Below are 27,324 nucleotides of genomic sequence, written 5' to 3'. Positions count from 1 at the left end.
GCAAATTCCTCGCTATCGACAGTGGGAAACCATCATTGTCTCCTGATTGATAGATTCTTACAGGTGTTCGACTTCAGCTCATCTATTCACACTTGTTAGATTGTACTGGGTACCTTGACGCTCATTATCATTATCGGTGAGTAGTCTCGCATTTGTTAACGGTATACATCAATGACCGGTAATCAAACGATTTCTCACATGGTCGACTTCAGATCATTTATTCCCATGGTGTAGAAATGTACCACGGCGGTCGGTGAAGACCTCAGGTTGTATCAGCATTCATTGGTTCACTTGACAGTTGCTCCTGTTGCTGCTAGTTGATACCACTCCACCTTATATGTTGCAGTCAGTCATGGCGACATTCTATATGCTGGCACCTGAGTTTGCAGTGTAGTACCATCCTATTCCATCATGTTCAGTTGGTACCTTATGGGATCAGTCTTTGATTTCAGTGATCCGTTGCATCTTCCAGCATCATTGACAGTCTTATATGTGATATTCAGACATGTACTTTCTCATTATGATCAGATGATCCATTATGTATTTTCCAGTCAGTTATACTTGTATACTTAGTGGATCCGCTTGTACTTGATATGCGGACATGCTTTACTTTTCCTGAGCATGGGTATGCCCGCCTCAGACAGTGTTTCTTTCTGATCTCCTTTCGGTGGCTTGGCAGGCTGAATTCTGGTGAAGTCCTCCTCGATTTTTCGGCAGAGTTCCTTTCCTTGTACTTACTTAATATATTTCGGCCATCATGTTCCCCTTCTGACCTCATACATTAGGGGGCATCTGTTATAGCTCCAAATCTCACTCTTATGGTTTGTGATGCTGCACTCATGGCCTAGGGCAACCCCTCCTTCCAGACCTGGTCCAAAAATTTAAAAAATAGTGTTTTATTCCCTATACGCGACATTGCCCTGAGTTAAACGCGTGTACACGCGGGTCTGTTATACCCAACCCGCGTGTATCTATTAAAACACTTAAAAAATAATAAATTCCTCTTTTTCGGGCGGAGATCGCGGGTTTTTCCTGTTGGATCACCTGTTATTGCCCGTGGCCCAACTGTTCCCAACTAACTCCTAACTAAAAAACTACTTTGGAGAGGGTATAAAAAGACATCAAAGGGAAGGCCAAGGGGAGAGAGAAGAGAGCAAGATTATTATGCTGAGATTTTTCCCTTAGACCAGGTCTGAAGTCCTTGGTGCTTTCTGCACTTCCCCCATTTTGCATAGGAAACCCTTGTTTCCATGTGTCTTGGTGATCATTCATCCTTGATATCATCATTGAGTAGGACTTGGAAGGAGCTCTTGTTGGAGGCTTGAGGCTGGAACGAATCCGGGAGGAAGCTTTGCTTGGAGCCTGCTGAAGGTGTTCAGGTGATATCTTTCCGATATATGTACTTTATTTGCCTTTATATATAAAGAAACACGTCTTTGTTCCCGAAACAATCTTTCTTTATGCTTATGAGATTTTTGTCTTGAATTCTTATGCAAGTGGTTACTTAAAGATTTTTATAACTAACTTTATAGCATAAAGATGGTTTATACATAAGTATCTATACATGTACTGTTGTGTTCTTTGATTTGTTTGTCTTGCAGGTCAAAGAAAGAAGAAGGGAACTCCAAGAAGGGTTTGGACCCTCAAGGCCTTCTCGAACGTAGGACCTTAGGTACGTGCCCTAAACATTAGAATTTGCTTAAAAGTAAAAATGATGGCTGTGTGTGTGTGTTTCTTTGAATAAGCAATTTTCAGTCTGGTAGAGTCTTAGCCCAAAGGACCCTAGGGGTACTTTCCCTTCAACCACCATTCCCACACATTATTGCTGCTATCACAAGAATGCAATGATTTTTATTTACTCCATCTATTAAGGCCAACAACGCTTCCACCATCTGTTGTGAGAGATCTTCCCCTCCATCCTTGTGTGTTGGGGGAATTGCATCCAATTTATTACGGAAGAGGTAGGAAGCTCAACCAATTTCAAAACTGAATGGAGTGTTTTCTTTCTTTTTCCATAATATTCACTGACAAGCTCAGGACCATTGATTAAAAACATGTTAATCCCCAGTTGCAGGATGTTTTTTTGCAAAAACTAGCCTGGAAAGAACTAGTGAAATATCTAAAACTGCTTCCAATTTTTAGAAATTATCCACCTTGAAGTCAATATGGGCCCTTCTCCAAAAACCCCAGATCGCGGATTTTTGAAACGTTTCTTTGTTTGCCCAAAATAAGCATTCAAAATTCACCTCTTGAGGCCACCTACAAAAATCAATTTGCATAGTGATTTATTTCTTCAATTTGCTAGCTTTTGTATGCTTCTACCTCAGTGCCTTGTGAGTGGAATGACTTCTTATATCACTGGTTTTCACAAATGCCCACCAATCCCCACAACATATTCTTGTCTACGCTCTCCTTATCAGAGTGTTTTAATACACCATTTGCAATGTTGCAACACTTCTCTCAATGCTTTATACCTTGTCACTTGCAACGTAATTAATTTTAAATTGATTGAGCCTCTCAAAATAAATCAAATCATAAAATGAAAGTTTTTTCAAATCAATTATAATGAGCCAATGAAGATGATTTATAGTGTTCCAGTAAATATGTTCGCAGATGATAATAAATAGCCTGTGGATAGACTCTGGTTATTCTGAGAAAAACGAGCTTGCAATGAGCTGCCTCAGGCCTTTGCAGCGAAAGGAATAACTGAGGTATCAATGACAGCCAAACCCAGTGGGTATCTGATCTAAGTTCTTATCAAAATCTTTCCCCAACAGGTTCATTTTGAATGTCAAATCTCAACCAATACAGAACACATGTTAAGTGACTTCTAACATTTGAAACTCCATTTTAAATACCTTGAAGGAGACAACATACTGCATATTCTAGCCAGTGCTCTTCATTTGTCTCTTTATAAAATTGATCACAATAAATGCCCAACTTATCCATCCTTTATAAAAATCCTTGGAGACACCGATTGGATGTGAATATGCACAATCATCACTTTTACCTTCATTCAATTTCTACAAAAATTTTCCTTCCCCAACAACATATGAATCTGAAAGTATCACCTTTATATTCCACCATCCAGGATCATTGCTTAATCTGAGATGTATATTATACTACAGATAACTAGCTAATGTGGCCATAAATTATGTCCCTAGTGTAATGACATTCGAATCACATGCTTCAGTCTTCTCTTTTGGGGAAATTATGTGTCCTTTTACTTCAAACATTTCATGGCTTTATTTAAAAGGGCTTTTGTTATTTCTAGCTAGTAAACATGACCTACAACAACAACAAGGAAGTATACTACTCACAACTATAAAGATGAAGTGTTGTTACTCCTAGCCTCCCACAACCAACAAGTATGAGCCCATAAAAACTGGAGGAAAAATGAGAAAAAGTGCTTTTTTACAGCTGTGATACCAAATATACTAAGGGTTGTAAGTGTGTTAAGATGAAATTACTTTACATAGATTGTGAAGAGGAGGAAGAAAAGGAACAAGAAACATAAAAATAAGTGGATATACACCAATAACAAACCCTAGAGAAAGAAGAAATTAATTTTACCATATCTTGTAATGCATTGGAAGGAATTACCACTCCTCAAACTCTTAAGATAAAAGGATATATCAAGAAAAAAAATAATAGTGCTAATTTATTCTGGTAGTACCCATAATTTTATTCATCATAGATAGCCAATGTTAGGTCCCTATACTACTAGTGCAATCCCTTATTGTTATTACTGCAACCCCATTTATTCTATTGTTATTCCCATGTAGTCCCCCTATTGTTATTATTGTGCCCCATAGAGGCCCACTATTGTTATTGTTGTTCCCTTACAATACTATTGTTATGAGGATCGAATTATATTGTGACCCCTTAGACTCCTACATATAGAAAGGTGGCCTTGTCATTTGTATCATCCAGGAATTGTTCATTTGTGTAATGTAAAGGAGATTTCCCCCTCAAAGAGGCTAATTTTGAAATCATTGATCTATCTCTTCTTCTATTTTGTGAGATGGTTTCATAACATTTGGTTACAGAACTTTAGATTCTAGGGATTCGTTGCTTCAAATGGGTCATTGTTGAATGTTTGCTATAACTTTTTTTATTGAAACTTTAGAAAATGAAATTAAAACCAATTTGATCCAATATATTGATGAACTTCATGTCCTAATTTCAGATATTTTCCCACTTTATTTTCGGATATATGGGCTGAGGAATTTAGGGTTTTGGCAGGGTCCCGAATTCCATCTCAAACAAGTGACTTGTGGAAAATCCTCATAACTTTCTCTCTGAGAATATGATTCAAATTTTATAAAAATTGATAGAAACTAGACAGACTTAGATTTTTGGGTATCATTTTCAGGGCCAATGGTCGAAAACGTGACATGTGGCACTTTGTACACATTCTCTCTACTGAACCAGTCTATAATCAGGTCAGCGTGGGAGATTGGATATAAATATTTCCTGGGGAATCGAATCTCAATCAGATTTGTGGGGTTGGAAGAGGACTTAGAGGGATACCATAGGGAAAAAATTCAGACCTTGGATATCCAAAATTACAAAGACACCAGATTAAATATTGAGCACCTACAAAGTGAAAAAAAAAAAAAAAAAAAAGTGTAGTATTTTTAAAAATTTGCATAAGTTTTGTTTGAAAAAATAGTTTGAAGTGATTCAAAAGGCATAGTGAATCATAATTGTCATTTATTGATGTCATAAAGAAAGAAAATGGAAACATATAGTAATAAACCTGAAATATCTACTATGACTCATGAAGAAGAGGAAAAGAATGCAAAATGATATATCAAAATTACGAGACCAAGTGCAACAAATTTTGCTCTCACAAAAAGTAACAAAAAATGAATTGGAAGCCATGATGAATTTTAAGATAGATGGTATAAAAGGGACATGGGAGTTTTGAATGATGGTTTAAAACCAGATGTGGAAGCAATGATGAATGTCAAGATAGAGGGGTTGAAGGAATGTTTGGCAAAGTTGCTAGAAGAAAGGTGTCCCAGTGGTGACAAGGCAATCCATGAAAATCATGATGAAGACAAAAGGAATATCAATTACACTTTTAGAGACTCCAATGTGGGGTTTAAGCACCACCACATTCAAAAGTTATATATGAGGAATTTTTATGCAAAGGATCTGGTTCCAACAATGAAACCATCTATTTATCTAGATCTCCAAAAAGTATTGGACAATAATTCTAAGGTTCAAGCAGTGGAAGATCACATCGAGCATCAGAAAAAAGTTATCCAACTCTTAAAGGATAACCTCACTTTGGCACACAATCGAATGAAACAATAGGCAGATCAACATCGCAGCAAAATAAGTTTTAATGTAGGTGACTGGGTATTTTTAAAGCTACAACCATACAAAAAAATGTACCTCAAGCAAGCTAAGAAGGATAATAAATTATCACCAAATTACTATGGCCCTTATAAGGTGTTGCAAACTATTGATACTATGGCATACAAATTGGAGCTTCCTACAAATTCCCAAGTGCACCCAGTTCTCCATATTTCATGCTTAAACAAGGTTATAGGTGACAAGCTCCCATTTCAAACAATATTGTCAAAGCTTGTCGAGGAAGGAAAAATCATATTGGAATGTGAAGTAGTAATGAAAACAAGATCCCGACAGCTATGAAATCTATGAATTTCAGAGTATATCATGAAGTTGAAGAAGTTACCCACTAAAGATTCCACATGGAAGGATGAGAATTTTATACATAAGTGTTGTTGGGAAAAGTATCCAATACGGAATGACCCTATCCCACTCTAAGGGTGATAGTTCCTTAGCAACAATCAAAGAAAAGCTATCTGAGATTACTTCTTTATGAGATGTAAAAGAGGGGAGAAAGAGATCCACTAACCGATGTCTTTCGCTAATGGTTGATCCAATCTTCTCTCCTTGCTGCTTGCCCCCAGCTCCTTGCTCTTTCACTGGCCCAGCTACACCAAGATCCTGCAAAATGGCAAGAGAGGGAAACTACAAGAAGCATACATTCATAATTGATTCAAGGATTAGAATAAATCAAATACACAAGTATAACAACACACCATTGAGACACGTGCATATAGAAGAACCTCAAATGCTTTATTAATGGAAGAAGTAAGGTTCAGGAAGTGATACAACCGTAAAAGGCCCAATCCAGCATCACCTTCCCAGCAGAAAGAAATCTCCTCTTCACCTCCTTCAAAGCAAATCACCCAATAGTTCTAAAATCAAACCAACAGCAATTCTTTACATTCACAAGATTCCAGCCTCCCTAGACCTCATGAGAGAGATCTATATATAGGAGTTTTGGAGAAAGGATGAGTCAGCTTGAAGCTGGCATGAAGCTGACTAGTGTCCTCTCTCACTTCAGTTATTCTTCAGTTCTTGAGTCCACTTGGAGGTTCTTGCTTCCACTTGGAGATCTAGAACCTCTTACTCATCACCAGTCGAATTCCCTGATCCAAGTGTCATTTTGGAAGTTTCCTGGTCATTGACACCTTGAGGAATGACTATGCCACATGTCCAAACTCGCCCAGCGCAGGTAGCCTTCTTTGCAGTTGACATTCAACGCAGGTAGACAGTGGAGCAGTTGACATTCAGCGCAGATGCTCAGTGGAGCAGTTGACATGATCCAGAATTGCCTTGTTTTTGAGTGTTTTCAGGTGGAGAACTTTTATTCAATGCTGTGGTTTGCTGACCTTGTTCCTCTAGGGGTAGGAACAACATGTTTAGGGACTTTGGATCCCTTAGATTATGGACATTTCATGCCTCATGCTGTAAGGCACAAAAATGTCTATAACAGTTGCCCCCTAAAGTATGAGGTCGTTTATCGAGTGAAATGCTTTATCAGGAGGATCCGAAGTTCATTCAATCGCTGAGAGGTGACCTGTAATAAAATACAATACAATACATTATGATTCATTCTGCTTTCATGATCTAGCTGAGGCGGGCATTCCCATGCTCAGCTTTATAAATTCATTTTGGTACATAGAACAGACGACCGTCTGATGGTAGACTGATAATCTTGGTGAAAATTATCATCCTTTGAGTAGGATGATCATCTGTTGCAATGATGTACATGTCAAATGTCTTTATGTCCTGAATATATATCGCAGCCCGGATGGATGAAACTAGATCTGGGGTCTTCAAACTCGTTCGATCTTCACTCTAAGTACAAGTCGATCCATGTGAGAATTGCGCTGAAGTCGAACATGGAAAGACATCGCTTGATTACCGGTCAATGATGTAAACCGTTAACAAGCGCGAGAGGAATCACCGATAATGATAATGACCCTCAAGGTACGACAGTACAATCCACGTGGTGTGAATAAAGGACTTGGCGTCGAACACCACGCAAAATCTTTCGGTCGAAGGTCATTGATGTATACCTGTCGCCGGAAGTGAGAAACTTGCCATTGAGGCATGCAAGCTTCAAAGTACTGAAGGGGTTGTTCCTAGATCAACTCCTTGGATAATGAGCTGATGTCGACAAGGAGAGATCTGTCAAAGGAGGGCCTTAATGAATCCCACATCAGTGACACGGAACGGAGCTAATGATTGTGATAGAGGTGAAAACGATCTGTGAAATATGATTCAGGGTGGCGGTCATGAATGGATGAAGGATAATGTATGGCAGTGGATGGGACACGGTTGACTCTTTCTGAACAACATCTCTTGAACATATAACGACACTGATGCGATGGATCGGTAGCATTACCCCAAATGTGGATGGTTTGGCGAGACCATGGTGATGAGACCGGTGAATGAAACAACCCAACCTGATGTGGTACGGAGGAAAAGTGTCATGTTCAAGAGCGACTTGCTACCATTAAAGCTTTGAGGTTCTCCCAATTTTTCCCCAGTCATTTCTGACCAGTACCTCTTTATTTTTGTCAATCTTGAGGAGGATAACATATGCTTGTTCTATAACCTGCCCTTCGGGCAAGCCCATCGCTATGTTTTAACGAGCCTAGTGATAGGGAAACTCGTTCTCGTCTAAAGACGAGTTTGTCGCTATTTAATCATTTTAACGAGTCTAACAACAAGGAAAACTCGGTCCTTTTCATTTTTAGAGAGTCTGAAAAGGTACATAAATTTAACTCCAAAATTCCTTTTTCGTCATCTAATCCCTTAAGTCCAAAAAAGTATAAAACAATACAGAAGGGATGAGTTTTCGATAACTTTAACGAGCCGAATAAAACAAGCGCTCGACCTTTTTGTGCAATAATCCCTCAGGTCCAAAAAGATTAAAATCTAGAGGAGGGATAGCTCTTCCGGTCATTTTAACGAGCTGGAAGGCCAAAACTCGGCAAACTTTTCATATTTTACGATTCAGTTGAAAAGAGCTCAAAGAAGACTCGTATTTTGAGGAACGAGTGATAAACAAGGATAGCAGCAGATTCCAGGTACAGGTTGGAATTTTCCAATCACGGAAGTGTCACAAGGATGGCTAGGTGAAATCACTCTTCGCAGCTGTTCCTCAAAATGGGTAAACAATCATATGGAGGTGAACGATCGGCCAAATGAAAGTGGAGGTGGCAGGTGCAAACACGACCAAGGCTTTTATGGCTGATAAATTTACGATCACAGTGGTTATTTACCGAGAAAGGTTCATTTTTTAGTTAAAAATGAGCTTAAAATCTGGAGGAAACATTGCTCACTGCTTATATTTATTTTTTAACGAGCATGAAGACCGCGTTAAAACTGCTCGGATCTTGCGTTTATTTTTTAACGAGCATGAACTTTATGCTAAAACTGCTCGATTATAAGTTTGCATGCCCCCAGCATAATAACGCAAATCGAGGTGCACGCCCCCCAAGCTTCATTGCATTCAACTCGGTGGTTGGAATGAAGGTTTACCTTTGAGAAAGGGGATTTGTTTCATTTTTTAATGAGGTTGACACAAGATAGGAACTATCCTCGACTCTTCATTTTTTAACGAGGTTGACATGAGATAGGAACTATCCTCGAAGTTTTAGATCCATTAGAAATAGAAGGTTTCATATTCCACTGTGGCCATTTCCGCTAGATTACTCGGAGGCGGTAGGGCCAAAGTACCCATTAAAGTGGGGTCTTTTAGGAAAATTACTCCGATATTTTGGAGAGAATGATTCCTTCTGTGGATCATTGGAATGCTTCCCGTAATAAATGGTGGCACAACTTCTGTTGAAGTTGTCGTCGAACTGCTTGGTTGATCTTTTTCCTTGCCGTTCGACAACTGTGGATTCCCGTAATCTTTGTTCCTTGTCGAAATCAAAGCATCATTCTGTTGCTTGGAGGTCGAAAACATTAGCACCTGGCACGGGGAAGTACTTCCATTATCAACCAGATTTTGACCTGGATTCGGAAACGGATCAGTTGACACAGCTGGGGTTTGTGAATTCTTTAAGAATCTTTTTAGCTCAGTTTTGTATGGACAGTTTGCTGTCCAATGATCTTCGTCACATATACAACATGGACTTTTTGGTTTTCCTTTCCCAGGAGAGTTTGAAGAAGGTCTTTTAGGAGATGATTCTCTTTGTTCTTTCTTCTTCCCTCTGTTTTGATTCTTCTTTCTTCCTGGTTGATTGGTTTCTTTGCCCTTATCTGCTGATACGGCATTTACTTCCGAAGCAAGAATTTCTTCTTTTGCATTTTGATCCGAATTCTTACGGGCTTTCTTTGATGAAGACTTTATAGATTTCGCGTTTGCTGTGCCAATCACGCCATCACCGGCATGAGAGTCACTATTGGATTTAGGAGGAGGAGGAATTGAAAATTCCGGTCTAGGAGCATCAGGTATTTTGTCATAGAGCGTGCCGGACTGAGTATAAACTAAGTCCAAATACTGTGCACGAGCGATAACTTGCTCCTCTGTTACGACTCCCCCCTTGGCCACATCTTCCGTTATAGCAGGAAGTAACGACTTTATAAACCATTCAGCTAACAGCTGATCGGGAACGTATGTTTTCACCATCCTACGACGACGACGCCACTCATGTATATGATCAGATATATGGGTGGCAGTTGTCTGCTTGAAGTTGGTTAATATTTCTGTTCCTGTTTCATACCTTATCGGTAATTGAAAATGGGTTAGGAAAGTCATGGCTAGGGAACTAAAATTGTCGAACGAGGCTCTAGGTAATTCAATATACCATTTAGCCGCTGGACCTATCAATGTCCTCTGAAAGAGGCGAAGCCTTATCGAATCATCGTTTAGAGTGTTCGATGAACACCATAGATGGAAGGTCATCACGTGATTCGATGGGTCTTCGCCTGGATTTCCATTGAATTTAGGAATGTCAGATGGAAGTTTGTGAGGAATCGCTGGCCACCAAGGGGCATAAGCAATCGGATCGTTGGTTAACCGGTGTAAATCGGGTAACTCTAAAGTTGCCACGAATGGTAACTGTTGATTCAGGTTAGGCGAGGCGTAACCAGGGTACGATGGAATCGCTTGAGCAGTGGGCCTTTGCATACCAGCATAATGCAATTGATGTTGGTATGACTGATACGGTTGGTGGACTTGACCACTGTAAAGTGGTTGGTTTTGACTGTTTTGGATATACGGTTGTCCACTTTTCGCAAAGATCTGCTGCTCAGAACCTTGTTACACCTGCTGGAATTGTGGTTTTTGGTATTGCACTAGCCATGGTTGTGAAGCCATGTTCTGTTGTGCTATGCTAACCGTTGGACCAAGGTGTGGGGTAATTGTACCCGTTTGGACCTGTGTCGCCCCACCAGTTGACGATTGTGGTTGTGACCCATGGTCAAGGGGCTATTGCATTATAACCTGAGGTTGACATGCAACAGGCATCTCTTGAACTTGTGACACTGTTACAATAGCCGGTGTGGTTGGGATATTCGTCATAGGTACACACTGTTGCATAGAATATACAATCCTTGGTTGTTGAGGTAGCATAGGTACCCAACTACTTGATGCAATTCCAGTATAACCTGAATACTGTTGTGAACTCCCGTATGGGTACCCTCCCGGAGGGGGTAATGAAAGGGCATACTGCCCCCCATACGGTAGCAATCCGGAACTCAAGGGGATTGATTGTCCTTGGGGACTGGATTGCCCAGATTGACCTCCAAATGGATCAATTTGGCGAGTCTCAACATAAGAGTTGCCAGATATTACTCCGGATGAACAAACTGGAACAGACCACACTGTCGAAATAGTCCCTTGGTGGACTCCTTCTCGCAGTTGTGAGCTAGTTGGGACAGATGGTATGCCGGCAAACATTGTTGGAGTGACGGCAGGGGCTTCTGCCGTCGCTGTGTCGTTTGACACAATCCTAGATGATGACGGTTGTTCAGACATTTTAATTCTATCCAATAGATTGCCTAGCGATTCTACAGGAACCTCCACTTGTGGTGGATCAACTTCTGATGAAGGAAATAGAGTGACCCCGACTCCAAAATGGGTTCGAGTACTTGCTTGCGGATCCTCTGCAATTTCCTCTATCGCAATCAAACCCAGTGGAAGAGGAAGACCGTCAGGTCCGTAAAATATTTCTGGTGCCGAAGAAGTGGTTGTTTCGACAGCGACAGTGGTTTGAGGAACAAAACTCTATGTACCGGTTACAGATGGAACTGGTTCAGTTATACAAGTATTTGCCCCCAGGCTAGGATCAGTATTACTGTCCTTCTGTGGCTATTGAACTTCTTCTATAGAGGCAGGGTTTCCAGAAATGTTTGGAGTAACCGGAACCTCAGATGTAGTTGGAACACTTGTTCTAACTTTTATAGGAGATTTTGACCCGGTTAAACGAGTTTGCTTTGTCCGTACTGTTTTCGATTCCGGAGACAAAGACGGTTGACTCGTAAGCCTCCGCGAACGACGGGGTTTCAATTGACTTTCTTCCACGATTGCGGATTACTCGATCAACCAAAATATTAAAAGGGGAAATTTGTTTTTCCGAATTGAATGAATTTTATTAGACGCTTTTAGACACAACTTGCTTTTTCACTTTTTAAGAGTCGAGAAAAAGCTAAAGATGACTCTAGTCTCCTTCGATGTTTTAACGAGCCTGAAGTGACAAATGCTCGGATGGACTTTTTCAGTTATAGAGTTTGAAAAAGGCCAAAAGAAACTACTCTGGAGATCTAGGCAGAGGGTGTGCCAAACCTTTCGCAAAACCACAGAATACGTTTTACGGTACGGGTGGTCGATCTTCGTGAATGATGTGTTCACTGCATTGCGATCAGTAGGGCGGCCGACACGGCTTCCTATGGATAAAGGCTTTGTTACTATAGGGGTCTCCCAATATATACGCGACGGTACGTGGGAGCACAATCCGTATTAGTGCCACCGACTCTCAGGAGGAATCACCCACCTTCTTCGAGATCGACAATCACTATGTTTAACGACGCCGGAACACGTCTCTACCTAGACCTCTACGATGAGCGCTATGTTGCAAAGCATTGTTAGGTTCATTCAATATATTTTAAGTTGATCTTTTTAAAGTTTGCCTTTCAAGGTTCACCACGAGATGTATGATACAAATTCCTAAATGCAGTCTAAGATGATAAGCAAGCTTTTTCAATCTTTTCAACTTATGAAAATCTTAACTACTGAGGGAAAAGAAAGACATCATATTTTCACACAGATCATAGAGCACACACTAATGCACTTTTTCCTAAATCCAACATGCAAGCTGTCAAAATGCACATGCACAATGCAGGTATTTCTTTTCTCTTTCTTAATGTTGGTGTACTACAAAAAGAAAGCTGTTGTATAACTTTGAATTCAATTTCAAGTGAAAGCAAATAAGCTTTTGTCCAAAATCAAAAGACACCTTAAGATTTACTTGTTTCAACACTAGAAATACATAAATTCAAACCTTATGACGAAAGCAAAAGCTCAATCAGCTATGAACAGCAAACAAACTAACTCTTAAGATCAAAACGACACTTATCACAGGTCTAGATCTAAGAGGCCACAGCAAGACTAGTTCACTTTCGTTATGGGAAACTGCAAATGATGTAAGAAATACACAAAGAACAAATACAGTTTCTTTATACAACCGAGGCGGAATAGTGGCAAAGAAAGGTGGTTTCAGATAGGTACATTGACTGATAACAGGCTGCAAAAACAGGGATGAAAACAGGGCAACAGGAAGCAGAGAAACCCAGTTGCACAAGGCCACACTGGTTCAGCGCAGGTAGAACACTGTCAGTTTGACATTCAGCACAGGTAGCCCCTTCGGGACCTGCGATGAAATGCATACTGCCTTCACAGTGCCTGCAATGAAGAGAGAAACTCTCGTTTCTCTTGGTTTCCGGGTTACAGATTGCTCAAAAATCAACAGTTTTTGGCCAAATCAAAGCTACCAATCAAGTACACACTAAAGGATGAAAAGGAGGATGAAAAGCTATCACTAAGAGCTATTCAGAGTCCTTGTGGATCAGCTCTTCAAATCATAAACATGCCCAGAAACTGAGCTAGAGTAGCTGCCCTCTACTTTGCATTTGAAAGATCCAAATGCAGTTCGATTCGGTACTCCCTATGTTTAGGAAATGAATAGCAAAAACACAAAAAACCAACAAGATACGATCCCCAGTGGAGTCGCCAGTTTGTTGTTGGGAAAAGTATCCAATACGGAATGACCCTATCCCACTCTAAGGGTGATAGTTCCTTAGCAACAATCAAAGCAAAGCTATCTGAGATTACTTCTTTATGAGATGTAAAAGAGGGGAGAAAGAGATCCACTAACCGATGTCTTTCGCTAATGGTTGATCCAATCTTCTCTCCTTGCTGCTTGCCCCCAGCTCCTTGCTCTTTCACTGGCCCAGCTACACCAAGATCCTGCAAAATGGCAAGAGAGGGAAACTACAAGAAGCATACATTCATAATTGATTCAAGGATTAGAATAAATCAAATACACAAGTATAACAACACACCATTGAGACACATGCATATAGAAGAACCTCAAATGCTTTATTAATGGAAGAAGTAAGGTTCAGGAAGTGATACAACCATAAAAGGCCCAATCCAGCATCACCTTCCCAGCAGAAAGAAATCTCCTCTTCACCTCCTTCAAAGCAAATCACCCAATAGTTCTAAACTCAAACCAACAGCAATTCTTTACATTCACAAGATTCCAGCCTCCCTAGACCTCATGAGAGAGATCTATATATAGGAGTTTTGGAGAAAGGATGAGTCAGCTTGAAGCTGGCATGAAGCTGACTAGTGTCCTCTCTCACTTCAGTTATTCTTTAGTTCTTGAGTCCACTTGGAGATCTAGAACCTCTTACTCATCACCAGTCGAATTCCCTGATCCAAGTGTCATTTTGGAATTTTCCTGGGCATTGACACCTTGAGGAATGACTGTGCCACATGTCCAAACTCGTCCAGCGCAAGTAGCCTTCTTTGCAGTTGACATTCAACGCAGGTAGACAGTGGAGCAGTTGACATTCAGCGCAGATGCTCAGTGGAGCAGTTGACATGATCCAGAATTGCCTTGTTTTTGAGTGTTTTCAGGTGGAGAACTTTTATTCAGTGCTGTGGTTTGCTGACCTTGTTCCTCTAGGGGTAGGAACAACATGTTTAGGGACTTTGGATCCCTTAGATTATGGACATTTCATGCCTCATGCTGTAAGGCACAAAAATGTCTATAACAATAAGCATCCATAACTACTCAAGCGTTAAGGAAAACACTTTTTTGAAGTAGAGGGGAATGTTAGGTCCCTATACTACTAATGTAGCCCCTTATTCTTATTAGTGCAACCCCCTTATTGTATTGTTGTGCCCATGTAGTCTCCTTATTGTTATTATTGTTCCCCATAGAAGCCCACTATTGTTATTGTTGTGCCATTACAATATTATTGTTATGTAGGCTCTAATTATATTGTGACCCCTTAGACTCCTATATATAGAAAGGTGGTCTTGTCATTTGTATCATCCAAGAATTCTTCTTTTGTGTAATGTAAAGGAGTTTTCCCCCTCAAAGAGGCTAATTTTGAAGTCGTTGATCTATTTCTTCTTCTATTATGTGAGTTTCTTGCATAATAGCCAACGAATTGAATTTCTTTCTATATCCAGCACCAAAGTGTCAAGTGATGGCTGCAAATGGAAGAACTAAAAATTTCTCAGGGAAGTGCCATAATATCAATCTAACCATGGGGAAATATATATTGAATAGTCCAATGATTTCCATTCTAATGGGTGGTGTTGATGTTGTATTAGGGGTTGCATGGTTACAATCTTTGGGGATGGTAGCTTTTAATTTTCAGGAACTTTTCTTGAAATTTTCCTGGGAAGGAAATGAAATTGAATTAAGGGGCATCGCAAAGAAATCAGGGAAGATAATTATTTCTAATTACATGGAAAATGTTTTGAAGAAAGAAAAACGAGGCATAATTTTGTAACTATGCTCACTATATGTTCAAACATCAAAATTATATGTTTCTCTACATATCCAAATAATCTTGGACAATCATTCCAAGGTATTTGAGACTCCCAAAGGAATCCCACCTATTCATGATCATGATCATGTTATTCACTTGATTCCAAGAAGTGTTCCTCCAAACATCAGTCCTTACAGATATCCCTTTTCCTAAAAGAGTGAAATCTAACGTATGGTTGTAGAAATGTTAGAGGCAAGTATAATCTAACCTATCCAAAGTTCTTTCTCTACTCCAATAGTATTGGTACACAAGAAGGATGGATCATAGTGTGTGTGTACATATTATAGGGAGATCAACAAGCTCATTATTAAAGATAAATTTCCCATTTATGTCATTGAAGAATTATTGGATGAATTACATGCAACAATTTACTTCACCTAGTTGGATATTCATTCAGGATATCATCAAATTAGAATGAAGACTGAAGACATTCTAAAAACAGAATTCATAAGTCATGAAGGCCAATATGATTTTTTGGTCATGCCTTTTGGCCTTACTAATGCACCTTCCACATTTAAAGGTTTGATGAATTCCATTTTCAAACCCTTCCTTAGAAAAATTGTGTTAGTATTTTTTTATGATATAATAATCTACATCAAGTCTTGGAAGGATCATGTTGTACATGTTGACAGGGTGCTCAAACTATTGGAGGAGAAATTGTTGTATGAAAAAACCTTCAAATGTTTATTTGGGGCACAAGAGGTGGAATATTTGTGTCATATTTTATCTCATGAGGGTGTTAAGGTAGAGCCTAACAAAATTAAATCCATCATGGAATGGAGAATCCCCACAACCTTAAAACATCTTCAAGGATTTCTCGGTTTGACATGGTATTATCACAAGTTTGTTAAGAATTATGGGAAAATAACAAAACCTCTAACGACATTACTAAAGAAATATGCATTTTTTGGAATCAATAAGAAACTAAGTCCTTGAACATCTTAAAGAGGCCATGTGCCGAGCTCCAATTTTGGCTATCCAAACTTCACAAAACAAATTGTGGTGGAATGTGATGCCTCGCGAAATGGAATTCGTTTTGTTTTAATGCAATAAACAAGACCCATTTATTTTGAAAGTCGTCCAATCAAGGGAAATTGTTTACACAAACCTATTTATGAGAAGGAAATGTTGGAAATACTACATGCCTTGAAGTAATGGGACCCTTACCTAATGGGAAGACACTTCAAGGTAAAAATAGATGAGAAGAAAAAATGGGTCACTAAGATGTTGGGTTATGACTTTGAAATCATCTAGAAAAAGGAAAGCAAAATGTTATTGCAGATGCATTCTCAAGGAGGGATGAGGATGTGGAAGCATTGCTCTATGAAATTTCTATTATCCAACCTGACTAGATAAATAAAGAAAGGGAGGAATGGAATAATTATGAAGAGGTGTGGAAACTCATTCAAAAGTTGTGGCAAGATCCCAGTACATCTAATACATTTACGTGGAAAAATGTATCATTGTGGTATAAATATTGTTTATATATATGTAAGAATTCCCAACTCAAACAAAATATTATTTTTATAATTATACACCTCTCCTTTAGGAGGGAGTTATAGATTTTTAGAAACCTACCATAGGGTCAAGAAGGAATGTTTTTGGGATGGCCTTAAATATAATATTCAGAAGTTCGTCAGAATGTTTGTTTTTCCAACAAAATAAGTTGAGACAAATAAGTCCTCGGGTATATTACAACCTTTAGCCATTCCAATTCAATGTTAGGAGGAGGAATCTATGGATTTTATCAATGGTTTACCTGAGTCCGAAGGAAACAGTGTCATCATGGTGGTAGTTGATAGATTAACCAACTATGCACACTTTTTTGCATATCTCATATTTTTTAAAGACAGTGCAGTGGCTACTACATTTATGGAAACAATTCTAAAGCTAAATGGAAAACCAAATATTATTATAAGTGACAGAGATCCCATTTTCATTGGAAATTTTTGGACAAAATTATTTTCCTGTCTTGGTATGCAATTATCTCATAGCTCATCTTATCATCCTCAATCTAGTGAGCAAACTGAGATAGTGAACAAATGTTTGGAAGGATATATTCATTGCTTCGTATTTGATAGAAAAATACAATGGGTCAAGTGGTTACCTTGATTCTGAAATAAAATTGACCCCATTTATGGAACTTTATGGATATCATCCACCATCCATCACATCATCTTTAAGAGAAAACTCTAAGGTTCAAGCAGTGGAATATCACATTGAGCATCAACAAGTTCTCTAAAAGGATAACCTCACTCTTAAATTATTACATTGTGACGCCTTAGACTCCTATATATACCAAGGAGGTATTTTCATTTGTATCATCAAATAATTTTTCATTTATGTGATGTAAAGGAGGTTTCCCCCTCAAATAGGCTAATTTTCAAGTTGTTGATCTATCTTTTCTTCTGTCTGTGATATGGTTGCATAACACGTTCTCATAGTCTTATGGCTCCAAGAGTTCTTGCTTCCCTTCAACGTCACTAGGTGTCAAGCACACCTTCATATTAAATCCTAGCAGCCTCCAACCTCTAGGTTCACATCCCCTATCAACCCACACCCAAGCAATGCACATCCTTCTTTGTTCCTACAATGCCTTAGGCTATGCAACCACCTCTAGGGTGTCCAATTTGGCCAGATATGGATTTTCTTAGTAGTGGGGCTCTAGGAGTTCATATGTCCATCCCGTGTATCCAATCTAACTAACTAGATAGCTAGCTCCCATCACAATGCTGACATCTTGATTTTATGTACATGACTTCCTTTTTTGACACTTGGCACTCCATAAAGTAACTTAGTGGGATTTAGTTATATGCATGTTCTCCTTTTAATGATTATTAAATTATATCAGCTCCTTTTTATATTCCCTTGGAGTCTTAGCCCCCCATATTCTTTTAGTCTAATTCAAACTGTAGTTGTAATGTGTTTATTAACATGCATATAAACATATTTACACCATCATGTCTTGTATCCTCATATAATATAAGAACATATTCACATAGGCACACTATCCCCAAAACATATACACATAGGAACACCACAATAAAAAATAATTCTCATCTCGCCATCCTAATTAACATGTGTCATATCACTAGCCTAAGTTTCGCATATACATGGTATTTACAATATAGGGGTCAAGTTGGGATGTTACATAACCCCCCCCCCCTTTATTTATGCACAATCCTAGGTGCATTAAATATTAGTGTACTCTTCCCTCATTACAACTGTATGCTCCCATGTAGCATCTTCAGGACCAAAAAGAGTCTAGTGTACCTTTACCAAGGTGATGGCTCGATTCTGGAGAAGCTTGACCTTCTTGTCCAAAATTTCTATGGGTTGGACCTAAAAGTCTCCCATGGGCTTCACCTAAATCATATTCCAATTGATTCCATGATCATGCATCAGGAACATACTTTTCAAGTAAGGAAATATGAATCACATTATGAATATGCATGGATGATGGCAATTTAATCCTATATTCAACTGGACCAATCCTCTATAGGATCACAAATGGTCCACAATATCTAGTTTCCAACTTTGCACAGCTACCTAGTTTTAATAAACTTTTGTTTTCCTTCACTTTCAAGAAGACACGATCTCCAACTTTAAATTCCTTGTTTAGCATGTTCTTATCAACAAAGATTTTATGTCTATTTTGGGAAGCCTTCAAAATATGATTATTTTTTATCACTTTATATTCCATTTCCCTGAGCAGTTCTAAACAAACAATATCTCTATCCACTGGATTTTTCCAACTCATGGGTGTGTTACATTTCCTACCATACAAATCCTCAAATGGGCTCATCTTCAAACATTATTGGTACCCATTATTGTAAGAAAACTCCATCAAGTGCAGCTATTCTTCCAATTTTGATGGTTTTTCCATCACATACATCCTCAACATATCCTTGATAACATGCTTGACTCTTTTGTTTTTCCATTTGACTTTGGATGGCAAGTTATGAAAAAAATTAAATTAGTTCAAATCCCTTGAATAAAATTGTTTGAAAGTTGGATTTAAACTTGGGATCCCTACCTAAGATAATTTTTTTGGGCACACCATGTAGCCCGAAAACTTCCTTCATGTAAATATCAACAACATTGGTTTCCTTGTGCATTGAATTAATTGGAATAAAGTGTGTAGCCTTGGTGAGTTTATCCACCACTACCATGATGGAATCATGTTACCTTGTGGTTCTAGGAAAATTTGTAATGGAATCAATTTAAATAATTTCCCATTTCCACTAAATAATGGGTATTGGTTGTAGCAATCCAACTGGGTCTCTATGTTCAACTTTAACTTTCTAGCATTCCAAAATCTAGTTATATAATCACCTTCTTCTTTCCTCATACCTAGCCAAAAATATTTTTTCTTGACTGTTGAGATTGTCTTTTGATACCATGGTTCCCAGCATAATGTACTCTATTCATTTCATTTAAAATTAAATTTATCAACTCTGGAAATTTGGCACAAAAATCCTTACTTTGTACAAAATAATTGCATCATTTTTTCGTAATCCCTATACTTTTGTTGCAAATTACCAAACTGTGGGTTTTTTTTAATTTCCATGTATTTCTTATCTGAATTTCTTGTCTCTAAAATTTTGGTTTTAAATCATATTTTCATATCCTTGTATTTGTAGCATGCATGGTATGCACCCTTCTACTGAGTACATTAACCACTTTATTTTCCTTACCCTTTATGTGCTTAATTTCAAAGTAATATTTAACCAAAATTTACAACCATCTTATTTGCCTAGCATTTAGATTTAGTTGTCCAAAAAAATTCTTCAACCAATTGTGACTTGCCCATAATTCAGACCTCTTTCCCATGAGGTAGTGTCTCCACATTTTTAAGGCATGTATAATGGATTTCAGCCACAAAGTTTGAGTGGAATGGTTCATTTCATGTTAGCTCTTCTCTCAATAAGTTTTCATTCATATTCTTTCTGATTTAGTCCTGATGATGGACCCCCTTTGGGGTTTGAAACGTCGACGGAATGAACATGAAACTGTGGATAATCTGGATCATACCACTGCAAAAAACTACCACAGAAGCTTAAAATCTATCATTTCATGTTCTTTTAGTTTCATTGATCCGACGCTCCAAAACATGCTCAAAAATGGAAGTTTTCGGATTGGCGTGAAACCTGAATGACTGCATAGATCTCGTCATCCTGAATTTGGCACTACTTGTTTCGCATAAAAAAAGATGTTGTATCCTCCAAGAAATGAGTTTTGATCGATTTGGAAAACATGAAGAAGTTGTGTACACTACCCAGTCAATAGTCCATACAACGGATTGGGCTTCTTGACTGTGAAAATGTGACTGGGATTCAAAGAGCCAATAACATCACAACACGTGGTAGGTTCTCAGTGGAACTGATTGGGTCGAATGTGATTGGTTGAAAGTTTGCTGAAGTGGTCAAACCACATGTTTCCACGTGGCCCAACTAGAGGCTGCCACATGGCACCTCGATGGAAACTATAAACTTGTTGAAGCCTGGATTTCACTCCACAGGGTTCAACCACTGAACCTATTCCAAACCAAACACCACATACACCAACACGCCAACTCTAGTCCTTGTTTAAAAATCTTATGAAATATATATCTAAACATTATTTGGCCCTAGTCACCATGCCCACATAGGCCAGGGGCGAGACTAGGAGCCAGGACTTAGCCCTAACCCCCCAACATTTAAACACAGACCATGTGACCAAGAGCCCAGAACCAGGGGCGCGTCAGGAGGGAGCCAGACCCTAGGCGCAAGCCCTCAGTCACGTGGGGGTCATGTGACCACCGGCATGCACGTAGGGGTCATTAGTAAAATTAATGATCCCATAATTTACATCGACGGTTCACCAATTTGTCACCTAGTTAGCTGAAAAGAGGGTGGATTTGTAGGACAGTTTGCTAGACTTGGCGAATTTGTAGGTAGACTAGCAGCAAAACTTGGGAAACTCACAACTTTCTTAGTTTTTTGGTCCTTTTGGGAGCAAAAAGAGGCTAGATAGGCATTTTTAATAGCTTTGAAGCCATTGGAGCTGTTATTGAAGCCATTTGAGCACTGTAACTTGATTTAATCACTATTTTTATGAGCATAATGATATAGGCCCAAACATTGGAAGTTGGACCAGGAGATGTAGCCCAGGAGGGGTGAACTCCTTCATCACTTGTTGTTTTTTGTTTAATGTTATGGTGGTATTGTCTGCAATATTATGCAATTTGTGAAGTTTAAATTCATGTTTATGTGTTTATGAATTTGACATAAGAGCCTTAAAAACTCAAATTTAATCACTTGCAATTTTACATAAACCTCAAGCAGTTTCATATACAGATCAAGTTTTTGGTATCATAGGGATGTTTTATTTGCTGCTATGAGGATTTAATTATTTGCAAGTGTTTCCAATTATTACAAGGTTGAAGCTCAAGAGACGAGAACGAAAGCTTGTGGGTGCAGGTTCTCAAGTTGGAACAAGGACAAGTAGAGCACATTTGCCACAATCTCCACCACAAATTTCACCTCAAATTGTACTTGAAGCTTTAATAAGCATGCCTCATGAAGGAGGAGTTGATAACATGCCAGATGATGAGAAGACTTTCAGAAAAGAATTCTTTTACATGACTGAGATGGTGAAAGTTCTCTATGAAGAGAGAAATTCAAGATTGCAGGGTGAGAGTTCCAAGCCTTCAAAAGGAGAGGGTTCTTCTGGAGGAAAAGGAGGAGATGATGACAAGCCTTCAAAAGGAAATGGTGACAAACCACCATCTTCTCCACCATCATCTTCACCTCCATCCTCACCTTCATCTTCATCCTCTTCCACAACAACCTTTACTCAAACACCTCCACATACCCCAAAGGGACATGGTAAAACTCCCTTATTGAAACTTGATATTAAATTTGATTTGCCTATGTATGATGGTGAAGTGAATGCTGAAAGACTTGATAATTGGGTTTGTCAACTTGAAGTATATTGTAGGATTCAAAACATCAAGGATGATGAAACAAAGATTCAACTTGCTTCATTAAGGTTGGAAAGTGCTGCTTTGATTTGGTGGGAAGCCATAACACAAGTGGATATGAGAAATCATGGTAAGGTCCCAACCTCTTGGATATATTTTATTGCTACACTTAGAAGATAGTTTTATCCATTAGCTTATATGCAGAAAGCAATTATGGATTGGAAGAATTTTAGACAAGGAAAAGGACAAAGTGTTCAAAATTATACTCAAGAGTTTAGGAGAAGAGCACTAGTATTGGGTGTAAAATTATCATCTCAAGGCACTTTTTTAAAATATATTAGAGGTTTACATAGCTACCTTATGCACATTATTCTCATGTTTAATCCCACAAACTTAGATGAGGTTTGTGTTCAAGTCACACATCTAGAAGCAAGAGGGAAACATAGTCTAGATGAGAAAAGTAAGAGTTCCCTTGAGTTTGGAGTAAAAGGAATGGGTAAATTTAAGGGAAAAGGGATGAATAATGCTTCTATTAAAATGGAAAAATAAAAAATCACATGCAAACATTGTTTGAAAAATGGCCATGATGAATACCATTGTTGGAAACTCCATCCAGAGTTGAAACCCAACAAACTTAAAAACAAAGAGAAGGAGAAAACAGTTGCAATTATAGAACATGACTTAGGTTCAGATTCAGGAGATGAAACCAAGATTACAATGATGGGTTTGAAAGGTAAGAACATATCAAGCATTAGCTCTTCAAGTTGTTCTAATGATACTCAAGATGATGAAACAAGAATTGAACTTTTCCATATTAGAGTTGTTTCAAAGCATACCAAAATAGACACACTATTTGATAGCGGTTCTTAAGAAAATTTGATTTCTGAAGACTTAGTTAAGAAGTTAAATCTAGAAACACTTTCACATCCAAGACCTTATCCTTTAGGCTAGATATGTAAGAATTCAAAGTTGCAGGTGGCAAGGAATTGTATCCTAAGATTTGTAATCAATCCAAACTTTCTGGATTAAGTTGAACATGATGTAGTTTCGCGATTTCAGGTATTGTTTTGGGAAGCCCATATCTTTATGAAAGGAGGGAAATATTTCATCGCCATGAGAATAAGTACCACTTGTTAAAGAATGGAAATGTGTACATAGTTAGAGAACATAGGAAAAATATGAGTTTATCTCTTATGCATGCAGGACAAATGAAGAGAATTGTGATTGCAAATCAAAATTTTTCTTTGTTAATGTTCAAGCATAGAGATGTTGTGAATGAGGCCTTTCAAGGAAATGAATCAAATGAAAAATATGATTTCATTAAGGTTACTAATGGTTGTAATAATTTGTTTCAGGGTTCTAACATGTTTCCTCCTAAAAGAGGTAAACAAGATGAGGAAAAATTGTAGCAACATACATCATTGTTGAACAGTGATAGGAACAAGATGCCAATGCTAAAGAGTGAAAAGGTCAAAGAGAAAGTGCCAAAGAAATTTTACAAAGATGGTTAGGTTCCACAATTTATTCTTGGAGGTTTCAAAATGGTACATGGTAATGGCAAACACACTTGGCCAATAGTCAAGCCAAGTATATGACAAGACAAGTTAAACATCATCATATCTACAATATTCGAGGTGAGAAAAATTTCAAGTTGTTTAAGTTTCCTTTCATTGATGATCAAGGAGGGAATATGTGTGTTCCTTCAAGGATAGTTTTTTTTGTTACAAATTCTGGGAAATTGCAGCAAGATTGTATCTACAACAGCAAGACAGGGTCTCCAAAATTAAGGAAAAAGATTAGTTGTTATGAAAATCTCAAATTCTTGAATTCAAGAAAATTCTAGTGGGTTGAGACTAGAAAAGTGAAGGGGTTGTAGCCTCATCTAATTGTTCAGTAATAAAGAGATTTTGGGGTCCAAAAGCTTCCAATGGGGAGGAGTGAGTTCTAAAAAATGAGATTTTCGGATTAGCGTGAAACCTGAACAACTGTGTATATATCTTCATCATGAATCTGGTGCACCTTGTTTCGCAGAAAATAGGCATAGTATGCTCCCAGAAATGAGTTCTGATCAATTTGGAAAATAGGCAAAAGTTTGTGTAAGCTGCCCAGTCAGTGGTATGTATAGTTGACTAGGCCTGCTGACTATGCAAGTGTGAATGGGCTTCAAAGAGCCAATAACATCACAACATGTGGCAGGTTCTCAGTGGCACTAACTGGGTCGAATGTGATTGGTTGAAAGTTTGTTGAAGTGGTCCAACCATAGGTTGCCACGTGGCCCAGCTAAAGGTTGCCATGTGGCACCTCAGTGGCCACTAAAAACTTGTTGAAGTCTGAATTGCACTCTAGAGGGTTTGACCACTGAACCTATTTCAAACCAAACACCACATACACCAGCATGTCAATTGTAGTCCTTGTTTAAAGAACTTATGACATATATATTTAAACATTTTCTGGGACAGAGCTATGGTTAAGGGCTGAGGGCTAGCCCCAGCCCTATTCACCATGCCCACACAGACCAAGGGCGGGACTAAGGGCTAGGGATTAACCCAATACCCCCAACATTTAAACACAAACCATGCAACCAAGAGCCAAGAACTAGGGGCGCGTCGGGATGGGGCTAGACCCTACGTGTTAGCTCCTAGTCACATGGGGGTCATGTGACCACCAGCGTAGGCACAAGGGTCATTAGGAAAATTAATGATCCCATAATTTGTGCTAGCAGTTCGATAATTTGTCACCAAATTAGTGAAAAATGGACAGATTTGTAGGACGGTTAGTCGGAGTTGGCGAATTTATAGGTCAACTAGCAGCAAAACTTAGGAAGCTCATAACTTTCTCAGTTTTTGGTCTTTTTGGGAGAATAACGAGACTAGATAGGAATTTTTGATATCTCTGAAGCCGTTGGAGCTATTATTGAAGCCATTTGAGCACTATAACTTGATGTAATCACTATTTTATGAGCATAATGATATAGGCCCAAGCATTGAAAGATGGACCAAGAGATGTAGCCCAGGAGGGGTGAACTCCTTCATCACTTTTTATTTTGGGTTTACTGTTATGGTGGTATTGTCTACAATATTCTGCAAATTCTAAAGTTTAAATTCATGTTTGTGTTTATTAATTTGACATAAGAGCCTTAAAAACTCAAATTTAATCACTTTCAATTTTACATAAACCTCAAGCAATTTCATATACAGATCATTCATGGATTGATAGCATATCGCATGCCCATTTTTATGAGAATTTCTCTAATTCATTCTTTACATGCATATATGCACACAAGGAAGTATTCATTTGGATCATTAATCTTCAATATATATGAACTGGTTAACAATGTCTTTAAATGTTAGAAGACCTATTCACATTTATGGAACCATTCAAATTTTCCACCTTTATTTTATAAGGAAATAATAGAATGGGTTATTTTTTAGAATCCCTCAATGAATATTAGATAGTAACCTACCTAACCTATAAAATACCTCAGCTGTACCAGTCCTGGTGAACATTTGTTGGGCAACAACTCCCCCACATAACGGTTTTGGAGCTTAAAGCCCACAATTTTGGGATATTGATATTATAAAAGCTCTGTGAAGTGCACGGAGCGTGAGTTGTAATGAGTCAAGTCAAAGGGTAGTCCACCCGAAAATAAGGTAAAATAATAGAAAGTGAGTCCGCCTGCCCATGGTCTGCGGACCATGAGAATGTATAAATAGAGCAAGGCTCTAGGTGTAGAAAGTAGTTTTTTGGAAGTTTTAGAGAAGATCTAAAGTGTATGGGCTGTTAACAGCGATATCCACTCTGAGTCTGTAAGTCCAAGTTTTGGGTTGTAATAGGAGATAGAGGCTCTGCAACTATGTGTGTGGAGGCCTGGTAGAGTCTGCAGTTGTGTGCGTGAACCCTTGTAGCTGTGTGTGTAGGGCAGGAAGTGGAATGTAACTGGAAAAAGGCATTAATAATGATAAGTTGGTTTTTGAATATTGCGTATCTGTTCTATATTCTGGTTTATACATCTATTTATGGTTTATGATTGCACGTAGGTATGTTTATGTTAAATGGTAACTGAAAGCATTATGCCTTCTTAAGCTAACTCAATATCTATAATAATATTAAGCACATAAAAGGTAAATTGCATTCGCACTCGTCTTCCAAACCGCGTGAAGGTAGATACTCTAAACAAATGGCTTCGCAGAAGTAGCGCAACATAGAGGATCGGTTTGTGAACTTCTAGAACTCATCAAGACATCCCTAGGGTGTAGAAACCTAGTTCCAGCACCCTCCCTTATTACCTCGGGTGAGACCTCAATCTGCACTCCGCGGACTGTTGCCGAAAGGGTTGGTAGTTTAGGGATTTGTTTGGCTAAACATTTCTGAACCTATGTCAGGCCCCAATAAGCCAACAAATGGTTTTGTTGCTGGGATCGGGATCTGCCTAAGGGATGTCTGATGTCGAAACACTAGAACCCTATGAAGAAAGAAATTGAAGTTTGGTTGGATCAGAAGCTTCACGAGTTCGTAATACAAGAAAAAAAAACCCCGTAGATATTTGAGAAGAGGTGGTTGGATTGCTTCATATATACAAAAATCCACAAGATCTTCTTCACAACCTTCTCTTCAGAACTGTATGATTGGATCGTGAGGCTAGCAGACAGCTAGGGAAGGTGCAAGCTTGATCAACCGATCATGTGGACTCCAAAGTTGGTGCGCAAGCTAGAGGCCTCTGAAGATAAGATCGCTCGGGTCATAGACCATTGGCTAGATAGGATAATAGGAGGGTTTATCACTGAACTTGCGATAGACATGACTGTCAGCTACAGTGAAGCAGAAAGACGTTTTCTCAAGGGACCGCAAGGTAAGTACATCAAATCTTTGAATACATGGATTAAGATGTTGTTATGTGAAAAATGGGTGATGTGAATACATTAATGAGTGGAATGACGCGGAGTGGAAAG

The sequence above is a fragment of the Pinus tabuliformis genome, chromosome 5_1 (assembly GCF_031772625.1).
Source record: "Pinus tabuliformis cultivar Carrire ecotype Pingquan chromosome 5_1, CPIR1, whole genome shotgun sequence".
Lineage (NCBI taxonomy): Eukaryota > Viridiplantae > Streptophyta > Pinopsida > Pinales > Pinaceae > Pinus > Pinus tabuliformis.
The sequence above is the reverse complement of the archived record's forward strand: the minus strand, read 5'-3'. Positions refer to the sequence as shown.